The following is a 17,398-nucleotide window of genomic DNA, read 5'->3' as shown; positions in this document are numbered from 1 at the left end:
AATAATGAAAAAAAATAGTTGGTATTATCAGGAACTAACATACACTAAAAAAAAGAAGCTGAACAATAATTGAATCAGATAAAAGAGACACCGATTAATGAGGCCACAATGTCTTCAGTAGAGAGTGCTTGACAATAGGATATAAAATTTTGGTAAGAAATGGTCCCAGTTCTCAAGGGGAGAGAGACCTAAAGGAGAATTGACAAATACAATACAAACTGTGTAATACAGAGTTAGGATACTTCTGAATAAGAAAAATGCAGAACTCTTAAGAAAATGGTATTTGAATTGGACTTCAAAGGATGGAAAGGAATTCATAAGGAATTCATTTTGGGGGTAGAAAAGCATTCTAAATACTAAGAACTGCATAAAAAAGGCAAAGATGGGAAAGCAGAGAGTATTTAACAAGCCTAGAGAGTACTGAAGAATTTGGCTTGAAATTAGAGTAGGAGGAGAATGGTATGAGATGAGCCTGACCTGACTTTCATGCCTGAAAAGATCCTATGGCAGGAGATTGTGAAAGTCTTGGAAGCCAACCTCAGCAATATAAATTTTACTTGTTAGATAACAAGGAATCAATGAAGGGTTATAAGGAATGTAGATGTAATTACATCTACATATAAAACAGATTAATCTGATGACAATATAAAGGATAGATTAGAGTAGAAAGACTTGTTAGAAGGCAATTGCAGTATTTCAGGTAGGTGGTAACAAGGATCTAGAATGGTCAAAATAATTATAATAATATCAATCAATAAGATTTAGTACTTGATCAGAAAAGGGATGTCCAGAAAAAAAGAAAGCAAAGATAACTCTAAAATTAAAACAAGGGAGCAAGTGTCTTTGACAGAAACAGTGAAATTGGAAGGAGAAATAAGTCTTTGGGGATTAAAATCTACACAATTTTGAATACTTTGAACATGAAGTATAAAGTGGGACATCAAGATAGAGATGATAAATGGATATGAAGGTGTGGAGTTCAGGATTAGAGATAAGATTTCTAGAAATTGGTTGCACAGAAATAATAGCAGTTGCTCTAAAAGTGAGAGATTCCCAAGAAAATAGTATGGAGAAGAAAAGAAGACTAAGCCAAATAAGCCAAACTTAAGATCCTTTGGGTTAACATTTTACTAATTATTAGCAGTTTGAACTATTGACTTTGAAACATTATTCCATATTTTTTTGACAGCATACAATGCTTCTTTTGAGAACAATTTGTTCATGTATATATTCTTTGACCATTTAACTGCTGGGCAATGGTTTTTCCTCCCCCCAAACACACACACACCCTTTATACTGCACGTAATAGATTTGTTTCCCTTTTGATTGTTTCTCTTCTTAAATTTTACTTATTTGGAACTTTTTCAATTATATGTAATCAAAATGGTCTGTCTTTTATAACTGCCTCTCTCCCTGGTGATTAAGAATGTCTCTCTTATTGATATCTGTGAAAGATGCATCCATCTGATGCAAGCATGACCTGATTCTTTTTAAAATTTTTATAGTATGAATTTCACTATTAAGGGCACATCCATTTTGAATTTATTGTGGAGTATGATTGAGATGTTGGCCTAAGCCTACCCATAGTTTTTAATCAAATAAGCAATCTTTTCCTAAAGAATTTAATACCAAATTATTGAGTTCTATTGGTTTTCCCTTTCTGCTACTAATCTACTTCTTTTAACCAATAAATAATAATTTTTATGGCTGTTGCTTTATAATGTGGTTTGAGTTCTGGAAGAGCTTATTGCCCCTTCATTTCTATTCTTTTTCATATTTTTTCTCTTGATAGTCTATAACTAGTGTTTCTCCAAATTAATTTTTGTTATAGCTTCATCAAGTCCTGTAAAGTATACATTTGATAGTTTGGCACAGCATCAAAACAATAAATTAACTTTGGTTTCATTATATTGGCATGGTTCAGGCATAAGCAACAAATACTCCTCCTTTAAATTTTTCTTTATCATGCATTTTACAACTAAATCTATACAAATATTGCTTATACATGTATAGGACTGCTTGCCATCTGGGGGAGGGGGTGGAAGGAGGGAGGGGAAAAGTCAGAACAGAAGTGAGTGCAAGGGATAATATTGTAAAAAATTACCCAGGCATGGGTTCTGTCAATAAAAAATTATTTTAAAAATATTGCTTATACTTTGGTAGGTTGATTACAAAATATTTTCTCTATTTTGTCTTATTCTGAATATAATTTCCCTTTCTACTATTTCCTCTTGCTTTTGTTATTATATAGAGACATGCTATTTATGGAGGTAGTATTTTGTTCTCTTTATATGAAATGCCATATATTAGCAGTCTCAGTTGATGTGCTAGTTGGTTTTATTAAACTGTTTTTTCTCCATGCATTTTAAAAAATTCTTGTACAAAGGATGGCTCAACAGGGGAGGAAGAATAATAATTGTGAAGAAACAAGATAAAAAACCAAAAGATTAATTTTTAAAAATTTAGATAAACCAACAATATAGGGGATATCCTCAAAGAAGAAAAGTCTACAAGTTCTACAGGAGGATCAAGGACAATAAGGATGGGGGAAAAAACCATCAGATCTAATAACTGTCAGTGATCTTTGAGAAAGTAGTTTTATTGAAATGAGAATGAATAAGTTCTAGAAAAAGAAGCCATAGTTTTAAACAAAAAATAGAAATTACATCAAGTAACATTGCTTTTCCCCCCCAAATATATCTGTAAAACAAATACTGGAATGAGTATCTTTCGTTCAAAACAATGAATATATAAATCCATACTTCCAATTCCTCCAAATCTGAACTTCCACTTTCAGGCTGTATCCCCAAAAATATGGCTGCCACCTCAGGTTTTAGGAGTAATCTTATGGGTAGCTATTCTAGCTATTCTAGTTCATAAGCCCTATTTCTATGCTTCCCATTAACCATTAGTCAGTAGAAATCAATTAAATTAAGTAGTGATAAACAGTCTGAGCCTGACTTTGTGCTAACGCACAAAGAATGTTTTTCATGTTTTAAAATATAATAAAACTTTATTTTAAAATGTAAAAACTATTCTTAGCTCAAGGGTAGGAGGCCAGACTTGGCCCCAGGCAAGAGTTTACTGATCTTTGAATTACATCTTAGCAAAGACATTTACTCAAAAGACATAGCAAGAATAGAAGCTACCCAATAATTTCCCACAAAAATCCTGGCACCCTCTTCACAAATATATTCAGAGTCCATGAAGAAGACATCAAAGTCATCTTGAAGTACAATGCTAAAGAAGTACATATGTGGGAAGGACAAGGCCAAGGCCAAGTACTACAAATTGCAGGACCTCAGTGTTCTTGTCCTTATGATACTGTGGGTGTGAAGTGTGATATCAGTCATGGATGAATCAACCAGATGAACTTATGTGGGCTTGTTCCTCAAGTGGCAGCTGTAGTCTCTATTGCTCATGGTTTAAGTTCAGCTGCAAATCTCAGCCAAGACACTGTGACAATCTTTCAGAAAAATGGGGGAGACAAGGCCTAGGATTGGAAGAAGACTCTCCAGTTCTGTTCTATTTCCTCAGACTCTAGATCTGTGGGTAGTTTATCACTTTTCTCTTTCTTCTTTTGACCACTCTTTCTGGTTCAGGGCTTGGCTCTTTCACTGAGGGACTTTACCTAACTTATTGAAACCTTTCAACACATTTCTCAAACTTTTATCCAAGTCAAATTCATTATATTGCTGGTCTTTTCAGAATCAAATGAGCTACTCAAAGTCTCAGATTCACAACTAAGTCCATAATGACTTACAATTTAGCATCACCTTTCAATTTCAAGGCCTATTTTAGCCTCTTACAATCTATCCAGTTGCTGAAGTCTAAAAGAAGCACACTGTTACACACACACACACACACACACACGCGCGCGCGGGTAGAGAGACAGAGGGGAAAAAAGAGAGAATAGGGAAACAGACAGAAACTGAGTATAAAAGATATTTTATTTCTATCATTTAGAAGAAAATGAAGGTCACGATTGTAATTTCTTAATATAGAATAACCTTGCCAATTTATTTCTGTAGCCTTAGTGACTTCTCCAAGATAATAAAGCTAGTAAATGGCAGAGCCATGATTTAAATCCGGGTTTTCTAATTCCAAATACAGCATTTGTTCAACCACACCTACTGACTTCTTATAACAGCCCTTTCCACAATCAACTGTTCTTTTTGACAGCATTCTATTAACATAATTTCTATTTTATACCATGACCTAAATAGGAACTCTTTTTTTTTTTAACCTGCTTTTTTGAGGTTTGTGATCTTCCTAGTTGTATTATAACTACTAAAGCAAATATTGATAATTCCACTAAATTAAGCAAAAACAGGTAAATTATTTCATTTTTTTATGGGAGGGAACAGAGTTATGATTTCACTGATATGGGGAACTCTCAGAGAGGACATTCCTCCTACTATGGACAACTAGGTGGTAGAGTGGATAAAATGTTGAATTTGGAGTTAGAAGTCCTGAGTTCAAGATACAGGCAAATCATTTAATTTCAATTTCCTCATCTGCAAAAGAGGAATACTAAGGGGGCTAAGTTTTTGCAAAGTTTAAAGTGCTATACAAACAAATAAGTTATTTTTCTTCTTCAATGCAGACTGAAACTCATCTGTAATTTATAATATAGCTGTTTGGAGCACTGAGAAGTTAAGTAATGTGCCCAGGGTCAGTAAAATCAGAGGCAAATCCTGATTCCAGGTATTCATGAGTCCAGGCCTCATTAAGCAAGAGATACAACAAAGTTTTAAACTAGAGAATTGCAAAATAGAAGCTAAAATAGCCATGGCTGATGGCAATTTAAAAGCATTAAAAGAAAAAGTACAGCAAAAAATAGTGCCAAGTATCATCATCTTCTATAGTCAGCAAGAACTGATGTTCAAACCAATATAGATCTTCCACATACTTTCTCTAAATTTTAACCCCAAATATGTTTAAAGTATCTCTTTCAAGTAATGTTAATTGAAAATCCATTCATGATGCAGCATGGTATTTCATTTAAAAATGAAATGTTAGATCACCATTGGCACTCAATGCAGAACTTTGAATGAAAAGTATCACATGAAGACTACCTACAACTATCATCACTTTCCTTTTCCATCCAACAAACCAAAGATAGAACATTCCTTTGCAAGCTGAGAAAAAAATCAAACACATGGTAAGGAAATTTAGCTGAGTTCAATCAGATTTCCATCACTTTCAGCCAATTTACTTCTAGAAAATCATGTGTTCTAATAGCACTATAAAATATTCACCAAATTTAACTAGAAACATTTATGTGGGTAAATTTCAATTCCTACAGTTCAATAATTTTTATTTTTATAGAATCAAAGGAATTTAGCTGTTTCATGATTGTTTTAAAATTAATAAAATTCATCAAATTTCTATATTATGTCCTGTTGTTTGTCATCTTTACAGCTGAATCTGATTTCTGTCTTCTTTCCTTTACCCTAAATTTTAAAACAATTTCTGGGAAGAATATAAAAAATTATCTGCAGAGTAAAAGTAGTTACTTTTTAAAACTGTCTTGTGAAAATACGGAGCTGCCCATTTTTCAGTTGTAAAATATTAAAGAGAAACCAAACTCTGACGATAAGGGGAAAAAAAGACAATTAAATAAATGTAAATCATTAACAGTATTTCTGAAACCCCCATCTTATAGTAAGAGATATTTTGGAAAAAATGTCAAAGTCATTTTGCAATTGGCTGCCCATTTATAGTCAAATCCTCAAAGTTATAAAGTGAATCATAGTAGCTTTAACCCAGCTTATTTAAAGAAATCACAGATTTTAAAACATTTGATGAGAATAAAGTGAAGACATTAATTCCTATTGCCTTTTCTTATGGAAGGTTAACCTGAGCAAAACAACTCCCACAGAAAGTAGATGTAGAGTCAGAAACTCATATTATCTCTTTGCCAAATGAAGAGACATAGCAACCAAGAGATGCATCAGTTCAGAATACAAATTCATTGGTAAAGTGTTACAAAGTATAACTTACAACTAGTATAATTCACAGAATAGCAACTCAGTAAAAGGCAGATGGATCTGAGGAAACCCTAGTTTGAGGACCCAACCAAGCCAGATTGTCCCAGAAACATTTATAGAGGAAATTATAAACCTTCCGGGGCAAACAGAACAAGTTTATCTCTCTTCCATGTGACAGTCCTTCAAATACTTAAAGACAACCATCATATCTATCTCTTAACCCAAGTTTTATCCTCTCCCAGCTAAAATGGGCCAGTTTCCCTCCCCCCCCCCCGATTAATTTAAGATTCTCCAGCATTCAGACTACCCAGCTCTGAAAATCTGCCAGTTTATCAATCGCCTTTTAAAAATACCATGCTCAGAACTGAGAACAAAACTTCAGACACAGAATGACAAAGGCAGAGAGCAGGGAGACTCGGTTCTGTGGTCCGGATGCTATTTACCGCTTAACTCAGACTAAGATCACAGCTTTCTTGGCAGCCATAGCACACTAATGACTCATATTAAATCTGTAAACTATAAAAATCTTCAGACCCTTCTGTGATAACTGCTGTCTAGCCATGCCTCTCCATCTTGTTGTGAAGCTGCTTTTAAAAAATTCTACCTTAAAACTTATTTTTATTTAAGTGGTCTCAATGTTCTGCCTTGTCATTGTCATTTAAAATCCTAACTTGTCCATCCCCTGTATTAGGCAGCCCTATATTGAAAAAGCATTCAATCTATACCCCAATCAAGGACACTGATAAACACCAGAGTACCTAACAGAGATTGCTAGAACAATTCAAGGGAGTTTCTTTCTAGGCTGACAATGAATAAAACTACTATTCTTTGGATATCATCATTTAACCAATATTTTGTCTAATTATATTATTATTTAGTCTGCTTCATTTAATTTTTTCCATAAGACTTTATCAAACTGTTAACATCTTTGCCAAAATCTAAGTAAATTTTATCTACAAAATTCTGTTCATCTTCCATTTTAATGAAAAAATGGAAATAAATTTACTCCAAGATGATCAGTTCCTGATATAGTTCCTTATATTTTTTTAAAATTACAATAGCACTTTGCCTAATAAAAAATAAATCAATAAACTGTTGATCTTAAAGTAGAAAGTCAAAAGAACTTTCACAGAAAGTTCAGAAATCATATTGGAGGGAATCCTAAGGTAACACTGAAATCTGACATCTGGAATTTGTCTGGCACACTATCAATAAAAATTAACTTCTTCCATTTGGAAAATAATATTCTTAAAACTTTTTCTGTTTTACAAATAAGTTACTTCATAGCACAGTGAAAATTTATTTCATAAAGAAATCAACTATGTTTATAAAATATGTGGTATTTCCTCCTAAATTCCTATATGTATCAGTCACATTTAATATACTAACAGCAAGACATTATATACTAGAACCAAACTCTCATTAAATGTTACAGAAAAATAGATTAATTCTTTGCTCACAAAGTTGAGTGATAATTTTTACATTACATTTCAAATACCATTTTATATCACAAAATTTAGATTTTGTTGTCCTGCATTTTGCAAATGTATATAACAGTATACTCTGCAGTATTGAGCTAGTGAATCTGCTAAGGTCATCATCTTTTCTATAGATAACAATGACAATTGCATATTTTGCAAATTAAAATAGTATTTTTCTTGCTTGTGAAAACAACAGACCAAAATAAATTACTCTAAAATTTTCAAAAGCAAACACACTTAGAGATCAGATACAAAGTAATGGAAAGAGAGCTAAAAGAAGGCTCTAAAATTCTTGCTTTTCTGACTTTGTTTCTTCCTTTGACTTCACTGAAACTTCCTTTTGTTCCCACCATGACCTTACCCTGGCTCTATGCTTAGTCCATCGCTTCTGTTCTGGCTTCAATTACCTTCTTTATCCAGGCTTTTGCTAATTATGGTTAGCCATCTAGATCAAAGGTTCTTTAATGTGGATTGCTACTACATATGGGGTCACATAACTAAATGTGGGGATTGTGAAATTATGATTTATTATCATTAAATGTTTGATTTGTAACTATCTGCTCAGGGTTGCATAAAAATTTCTTGGGCAAAAAAGAGTCTTGAGTAGAAAACATTTAAGAAGCTCTGATAATGCACTCTGGCATCAATAATAACTAAGGCATTCTATCTTGGTGTTCCCACATTGCTAAACTCTAATTTTTTGTAATCACCAGGGATAGATATCAACTAAAAAGTTGTTAGAAAAAGTAAAAGTAAAAACAAAAACAAAAACAAAACCTAAACCCATGTTTATTCGGGCCAATTCAAATTTATAGTATTAGTCTAAGGTCTAATGGCTACATAGTAAATTTATTCATCTCTTAATCAATTTTCATTACATTCTTCACAGTGGCTGTTCCAAAGCCTTTTCATATACTTGGCACTTTCTGTGAACTCTGTCATTCTTTAGCAAGATGAGAGAAGCTATCTAGAGTGAATTCCATAGGCTTTCTACCATTCAAAATCTGAATTTATTCATTTTCATTTTTCCTTCCTTTCAGAGGAAGAAGTGACCTTACTCCTCTCTATTACCATTCTATTTATCCCTTTCACTTCATCATGTTTTATCTCCTGTTAGGGCTCTGCTCCATCAATCATCCCTAATCTCCTTCCTTCATTTTAAGCTGTTAGCTATATGTTGGTTCCTTCACTTCTATCTCCAAGAAGCGTAGTTTTCTCATGGCCTTTTTAGTTGCCTTTTCCTTTGTTTCTAAAACATATTCAAGCTACTATCTTTCCTCTTTTTATCTTTTCATAAAGGTCCAGGTCTCCCACTGCATCTGGGGCCATCTCCAGTCGTCTTAATTTCTGATCTGGCCACTGGACCAGATGGCTCTGGAAGAGAAAGTGAGGCAGATGACTTTGTACAGCGCCCCCCCCCCCTTAAATCCAACTCACTTATATCATAGCATCCTCTTCTTAAAGTCATAGTCCTCTTTGAGAATAAAGGACAAGCAACAACCAGCTTATAAAAAAAAAATCAGGCAGAGAACTCTGCTTCTATTTCTTTTTAGACTTGATCTCAAATATCAGAATAAGAAAGAACTTAAGAAATCATTTAATTGAACTGAATCATTTTAGAGACTATGAATTTGAGGCCCAGAGAGATTAAGTGACTAACTTCATAAATTAATGATAGTCTTAGAAGTATTTTGTTCTACAGCCTCTTCATCATTCTCTTTGAATTACTCTACTGAAATTGCTTTCTCTAAGACCATCAATGAACTCCTGGAGACCTTTTTCTAATACTTATATTCTCAGAGAATTAGAGGTAGAAGAGCCCTTAAAGCTCATAGTGCCCAAGTTCCTAGATTTACAGATAAAGAAACAGGTTCAATGAAGCTGTGATTTACATAAGGTCACAGAGCCTAAGCATCATGGCTAGTATACAAAACTAAGTCCCTTTACACCCAAATACCACATTCTTTCTATTGCAATAGTGCTATCTCCCTCTTTACCCTAAATCTCAGTATCTGATATAGTTGAAATTCTCTCTTCCTTTGGTTTCTCTTAAATCCATCCCTTCAAAGCACTGCCAAAGTGCTCTTTGGTTTCATCATGTCACGTTCCAGCTCAAAAACCTTCAGTGGCATTCTCAATGACTACAGAATAAAATGCAAATCTTGCTTTCTGGTGTTCGAGGCCTTTCACTTTACCTTTCAAGCAAGCTACCTATCTAGTCTTATTCTATACTACTCTTTACAAGGTCTCTGCTTTACAGCAAAAATGAATTATAAATTGTTTCCCAATCTCATACTGCCCTCTTCTGCCTTTAAATATTTGTATTAATATTTCCCATACCTGAAAAAGCACCCCATCATATGTACACCTTTTGAAATCTTTCTTTAAAGGTTGGGCTCGACTATTAGTTCTTTCAGAAAGTCTTCATTGGTCTCTGATGCCTCTGTTTAACCAATTTAGCAGATTGCCATCAGTAAGTTATCTAATGAACATGTCTTATTTCTACTTCTAGATTGTCAGCACTTTGAGGGCAGAACCAGTCTCTCATCTTTAATCTTTGTATCTCCAACAACTAGGGCAACATCTTACATATACTGTTAAGAAATTTTTGTTGAATTAAATTAAATCTTAGCATTACTTTTTTATTCTCCACCTCTCTCTCTCTCTCTTTTATTTCCTTTTATGCTTTTCTTCCAATAAATACAAGAGTATCTTTGGTCCCTGGATCTTTCTTCTCTACACTATCTCCTATAGTGATCTTATCTACTCCAGAGCTTCAAATACTATCTTTATAAAAAGGACTCCCAAAATAATGTTTCCAAAATGGGGGGTATTTCTACTTACAAGACTTATTGTTTCAAACTCAAACTCTAGACAGAATCTCATCATAAATTCCACCTTCTTCCCCATTTAAAGAATGACAATTGCTGATTTAGGTCCAGAATGGCTATCTGATATCACATAAATGTCTTCATTTTTTTTTTCAAATGAGGAAAGTGGAACCCAAGAGATCAATTGGCTTCCACAAAGTAGTACCAAGTAACAGATTAAGGATTTGGTCACAGATCCTCTTATCCAAATGCACTCTTTCCAATCTACCATACTATCTATTTATTGAATCTAGTATATCATCCATGGAAGTTCTGAAGCCTCCTCATCCTCTGTGACTTATCCATATCATTCCCCAAGTATTTTAAAAGAAAATCTATACACTGAGCTGGAAGATCTTATTCTATATCTCCTTACATTGGTTGCAAATCACCAGTTACCCATCAATTTCCCTGGCATGAATGGACCATCTTTTTTTCTGGCTCTCTGTCTCTCTTCATGCTTGGAACTCATTCCCTCCTTAGCCTCTTAGTTTCCCTGGCTTCTTTTAAGTGTCAGAGAAAGTCTGGATGAAGCCTTTCCCAATTTGCCTTTAAGAATCCTTTCCCTTCCTTTTGGGATTATCCCTAGTTTATCCTGCATATAATTTATATACACACTTGTCTAAACCATATTATTACAGGAAAAAGATGATTGTAGAAAAAATGGGCTTTTCTTTAAAGGAAAAACTTGAGGTCATTACAATCACTAGACTTTTCCAAAAGCAATACAACCTGCTCTTGCCCTTTGAATTCTGGGTCCAGTTTACAATCCTTTCATGCTGTCTGAACAAAATACATAAATAATGGACAAACTATGAACTATCTATCCAACTATATAGTCAGTAGTCATCAAGCACTGTTGAGTGATAAAAAAAAAAAACTTTATGAAAATAAACAAGTTCTAACATATACTTATGAACTCCCCTCCCCATTAGTCCTTAACCATTATAAATTTGGAGCTTGATTTAGCCTCAGGATTAATTAAACTACTTCTAATTTACTCTCTTTTTTCTTAAAGTCAAACCCTTCTCAGGCTTGTCTGTCTCCAACGCTCCAAAGTAGACTAGCATCACAAACCAGCAAATGATTATAGATTTCTTAGCAAAGGTTTTTCTGATTGTCACAGGTTTTCTTAATCACTTCCAGATTCCTCAATACTTCTTTAATGTATTTTCTCAAGTTCTCCCTCCTTTTAATAAAACAAAAAAGAAACTGTTGGGTTGGGCACAAAGTAAAAGAAGAATGCATTCTCTCCATGTTTATGCCATTTCCTTATTTTGTTCTTAATTTTCCTAAAACCTCAATAGAAAAGATACAAAATATCCCCACACTCTGAAACAAATGTTTATTTTTTTTTTTTTTACAGGTATGCCTTTTTGTTTTGTTTTTGTCAATAAGATGACAACATTCTCCTTTCCCTAAAGGGAGAAATAGCCTTTTCCAAACACATTTTTCTGACTACTACTTTGGAAGTATGAGAAACTTAAAAACAACTGCATTTCTTTTAACAGTTGTGGTAGACTCTAACAATGTAAAACATTAGAAGAAAAACTATTGATAAAACTGTTTTCTATAAGATATAAGATGTCTTTTACCAGTTTTTGAAGAAAAAAGTTAACAAGAAGGTTTTAAACAAAGATTTAAAATAGTTTAAAATGAGAAAATGATCATTTTCTAAATTTTTGCCTTTGAAACTCAAAAAAAAAAAAAAAGACATAAATTTTATTTAAAAATTGGTGTGATGAGAAGCTTTTGAAAGAAATTAAATCTAACAATATGTAGTTGAAAATAAGTTTACTCCAAAAGTTTATCATAGGCATAAGTTTTAGGGGGGAATGGTTCTGGATTAGAATGAGACAGACAAAATCTTGAAACCTTAAAGGGGGAAAAAATTCCCTGGCCCCAGGAAAGAAGCTTTAGACATCAATAACACAGAATACAAGTATAAGAATTTTGCTGTAATGGAGAAATTGGCTAGGGACGATGATCCATTACTAAGACAATACTGAAATGTATACTTTCTGGTAATCATACAGAACATTCTCACATAGTCCCTACCTGATTCCAGTCTTACATGAAGCTTTGGAGACCTGTATTCTATTCATGCATGATTAAAGGACTAGTACTATGTGATGATAAAATCTTCTGACAGACTACAAAGCAAAAAGAAATGATGATTCAGAAGATCCTGAGATACAATGGAGGGTGAATACAAAAGAGGATAACCCTTTCTGACTCATCCCACACCATTCTTCAATGTCTTTTCCTTGTTGACTACAACAACTGTTTAGATATATTGAGTGGGGGAAAAAATAACTGACCTACTTTCAACTGTTACTTTACGGCTCATCAGTTTCTTGTATTAGTTCTTTCCTGACTTAAGCAAATGGGTGCTCTAATATGGGAATACTTGTTTATGAGACCCAGTGGTCCCCTCAGTCATTAGTGGCCCACAAACAGCTGCAGTCAGTCATCGTGGCTGTGGGTACCAATAGCTAACTCAGCAGCAACCATGATACTGATATGCCAAGGAAACTGCATTATGAGCATCTCAATGTCTGGAGGAGTTTCAGGGCAGCAGCAGAGGAGTCTGGCTATTAGTAGCTTAAGCAACTTGCCCAGCTTAGCACAGTACCAGCTGAGCCTACTAAGGAGCCATCTCAATAGCGGGTAGCCTGGCTGACTTGGTCCAGAAGTGAATACGCAGTCCAAACGGGAGCCATGTCTAATGGCTTTGACTGCTGATAGCCTGAACAAATTTTAGAGCATCAGAACATGCAAAAAGATGGAGTAGGCCATTTTCCAGCTAAGACAACTTGGAAGGTCAGCAGGAAAGGCCTGTGGCACTAGGGTGAGAGTCGTGCAGTCCCAAGCCCTGAGCCAAGAAAGCAGGAACAGGCTGCAGCCTCTAAGTCAGCAGAAGCCCAGGCAACTTCTAGACCTCTCAGCCCAGAGACTCCAAAAAAGAACTTGGAAGGTCAGAGCCCTAAAAGGATTTCTATAAACAGCTACACAAAACTCCTAAAGTTTGGGACAGTGCATCCTCCACCCTGGAAACAGAGCCCTATTTTATTTTTTAATAGTATTTATTTTTTCAAAATACATGCAAAGGTAGTTTTCAACATTCACTTTTGCAAAACCTTGTATTCCAAATTTTTCTCTTTCTTCTCCCTCCTGACCCATCCATTCCTGAGACAGCAAGCAATCCAATATAGGTTAAACAGGTGAAATTCTCCTAAACATATTTCCATATTTATCATGCTATGCAAGAAAAATCAGATCTAAAGGGAAAAAAACAAGAAAAAGGGGAAAAAAGCAAACAATGTTGTGATCCACATTCAATCTCCATAGTAATCTCTTTGGAATCAAATGGCAGTTTCTAATCAAGTCTACCAGAACTGTCTTGAATCACCATACTGTTGAAAAGAGCCAAGTCCATTATATAATCTTCTTGTAGCTGTGGATAATGTTATAACTTGGTTCTAGACACTTCACTTAACATCAATTCAGGTAAGTCTTTCCAAGTCTTACTAAAATCATCATGCTGATCATTTCTTTTCTTGTTTTTTTGTTTTGTTTTGTTTTGTTTTGTTTTGCTGAGGCAATTGGGGTTAAATGACTTGACCATGGTCACACGGCCAGGAAGTGTTAAGTGTCTGAGGCCAGATTTGAACTCAGTTCCTCCTGACTTCAGATCGGGTGCTCTATCCACCGGGCCACTTAGCTGCCACTGATCATTACTTATAGAACCATAATATTCCATTACATTCATAATTTATTCAGCCATTCCCCAAATGATGGGCATCCAGTCAATTTCTACTTCTTTGCCAGTACAAAAAGGATTGCTATAAACATAAACACACATTTATGATTTCTTTGGGATTCAGACCCAATAGTGGTACTGCTGGATCAAAGGGTATACACAGTTTGATTGTCCTTTGGGCACAATTCCAAATTGCTCTTCAAAATGACTGGATCAATTCACAACTCCATTAACAATGCATTAGTGTCCCAAGTTTCCCACATACCCTCCAATATCATTTTTTCTTGTCATCTTGGCCAATTTTAAAGATGTGAAGTAGTAACTTAGCATTATCTTAATTTGCATTTCTCTAATCAATTATGTATGATTTGGAGCATTTTTATATGACTGCAAATGGCTTTAATTTCATTATCTGAATATTGTCTGTCCATATCCTTTAACTATTTTTTATTGGGGAATGGTTTGTAGTCTTATAAATTTAAGGCAAATCTCTCTATTTTAAAAGTGAAGCCTTTATCAGAAACACTGGCTATAAAATTTTTCCACCAGCTTTCTGCTAATCTTCTAATCTTGGTTGCTTGGTTTTGTTTGTGCAAAATCTTTTTAAATTTAATGCAATCAGAATCATCCATTTTACATTTCATAATGTTCTCCAGTTCTTTTTTAGTCATAAATTCCTTCAGAACCTTACTTTAACAAAGAGTTAAAAGTCAAGTAACAGGCTAGGAAAATGAAAAGACAACAGAAAAAGATTCTGATCACAACAGATTACTATAGTGACAAGGAAGCTCAAAACACACACGCAGAAGAAGATAACAAAGTCAATGATGCTATAACCAAAGACTCCAAGAAAAGTAACAAGTGATAATAGCCATAAAATCAAGTAAGAGAGATAGAGGAAAAATTAGGAAGAGAATTGATAGTAGTGCAAAAGGAAATACAAAAAGTTAACGAGGAGAAGAATGTCTTCAAAAGCACAAGTGGCCAAATGGGAAAGGAAGTACAAAAGCTCAATGAGGAAAATAATTCCTTAAAAATTAGAACTGAGCAACTGGAAGGTTATGAGAAATCAAGATACAGTAAAGCAAGACAAAAAAAATTAATAGAAAAATGTGAAATATCTCATTGGAAAAACAACTGGCCTGGAAGATAGATCCAATAGAAATCATTTTAAAATTATTGATCTATCTAAAAGTCATGATAAAAAAAAGAGCCTACACATCATCTTTCAAAAAATTATCAAGGAAAATTGTCCTGATATTCCAGAATCAGAGGGTAAAGTAGAAATTGAAAGAATCCACCAATCACCTCCTGAAAGAGATCCCAAAATGTAAACTCCTTGGAATATTATAGTCAAATTTCAGAACTCCCAGGTCAAGAAGAAAAAATCACAAGCATCCAGAAAGAAACAATTCAAATATAGTAGAACCACAATCAGGATAACATAAGATTTGGCAGCTTTTATATCATGAATATGCTATTCTGGAAAGCAATAAATCTAAGATTACAATCAAGAATCATCACCCAGCAAAACTCAGTATAGTCCTTGAGAGGAAAAGATAGACATTCAACAAAATGGTGGATTTTTAAGCATTCAAGATGGAAAGACCAGAGCTGAATAGAAAATCTAATTTTCAAATACAGAACTCAGGAGAAGCATAAGGACATAATCAGAAAAGTGATATCATAAAGGATTTAATAAGGCTTATCTGTTTACATTCTTACATAGGAGGATGATACTTGTATTTCATTAAAACTTTTTCATTATTATGGCAGTTGAAGGAGTATACATAAAGGGCATAAGAAGGGATAATATCTTTAAGAAAATAAAATTGAGGGTGAGAGAGGAATACACTGAGAGAAAGGGAAAGAGAACTGGAATGGGATGAATTATCTGCCATAAAAAGAGACAAGAAAAAAGCTTTACAGTAGAGGAGAAGAGAGAGTGAATGAATGAATCTTACTCTCACCAGAATTGGTTCAAAGAGGAAATACCATATACACTTAACATAGGTATGGAAATCTCCTTACCCTTTTTTTTTTTTTAATTTATTTAATAGCCTTTTATTTACAGGTTATATGCATGGGCAACTTTACAGCATTAACAATTGCCAAACCTCTTGTTCCAATTTTTCACCTCTTACCCCCCCATCCCCTCCCCCAGATGGCAGGATGACCAGTAGATGTTAAATATATTAAAATATAAATTAGATACACAATAAGTATACATGACCAAACCGTTATTTTGCTGTACAAAAAGAATCAGACTCTGAAATATTGTACAATTAGCTTGTGAAGGAAATCAAAAATGAAGGTGGGCATAAATATAGGGATTGGGAGTTCAATGTAATGGTTTTTAGTCATCACCCAGAGTTCTTTCTCTGGGCGTAGCTTGTTCAATTCATTACTGCTCCATTGGAAATGATTTGGTTGATCTCGTTGCTGAGGAAGAACAGGTCCATCAGAACTGGTCATCATATAGTATTGTTGTTGAAGTATATAATGATCTCCTGGTCCTGCTCATTTCACTCAGCATCAGTTCATGTAAGTCTCTCCAAGCCTTTCTGAAATCATCCTGTTGGTCATTTCTTACAGAACAGTAATATTCCATAATATTCATATACCACAATTTATTCAGCCATTCTCCAACTGATGGGCATCCATTCAGTTTCCAGTTTCTAGCCACTACAAAGAGGGCTGCCACAAACATTCTTGCACACACAGGTCCCTTTCCCTTCTTTATAATCTCTTTGGGATATAAGCCCAGTAGTAACACTGCTGGATCAAAGGGTATGCACAGTTTGATAACTTTTTGAATCTCCTTACCCTTCAAGAAAGTGGGAAAGGAATGGGACATAGGAAGGAGGGAGGATAATAGAAGAAAGGGCATATTGGGAAGGGGAGTAGTCAGTAGCAAAACACTTTTGACGAGGAAAAAGGGTAAAAAGAGAAGGAGAATAGAATGAAAGAAAATACAGTTAACAATAGCAATTATAAGAATTTTGAAGAAAGTTTCTCTGATAAGACCTCATTTCTTCTTTATATATATAGCTTTTTATTTACAAATATATGCATAGGTAATTTTTCAACACTGACAGCAAATCCTTTTGTTCCAACTTTTTCCCTCCTTCCCCCCACCCCTTCCCCCAGATGGCAGGTTGACTAATACATGTTAAATATGTTAAAGTATAAAAGACCTCATTTCTCAAACATAAAGGAAACTGAGCCAAATATATTTTTTAAAAATAAGAATTATTCCCTAATTGATAAATGATCAAAAGATATGAACTA

The 17,398-nt window shown here is 34.3% G+C and overlaps 1 protein-coding gene across 1 annotated transcript in view; it reads right to left on the bottom strand.

Annotated features, from left to right (window-relative positions):
* Nucleotides 1-17,398, bottom strand: part of ME1 (malic enzyme 1) — a 238,082-nt gene that overhangs the window by 153,245 nt on the left and 67,439 nt on the right.

This window comes from Sarcophilus harrisii, chromosome 4, assembly GCF_902635505.1.
Source record: "Sarcophilus harrisii chromosome 4, mSarHar1.11, whole genome shotgun sequence".
In the NCBI taxonomy this organism is placed as follows: domain Eukaryota; kingdom Metazoa; phylum Chordata; class Mammalia; order Dasyuromorphia; family Dasyuridae; genus Sarcophilus; species Sarcophilus harrisii.
Note: the sequence above shows the minus strand (reverse complement) of the source record. Positions and strands in the feature narration are given on the sequence as shown.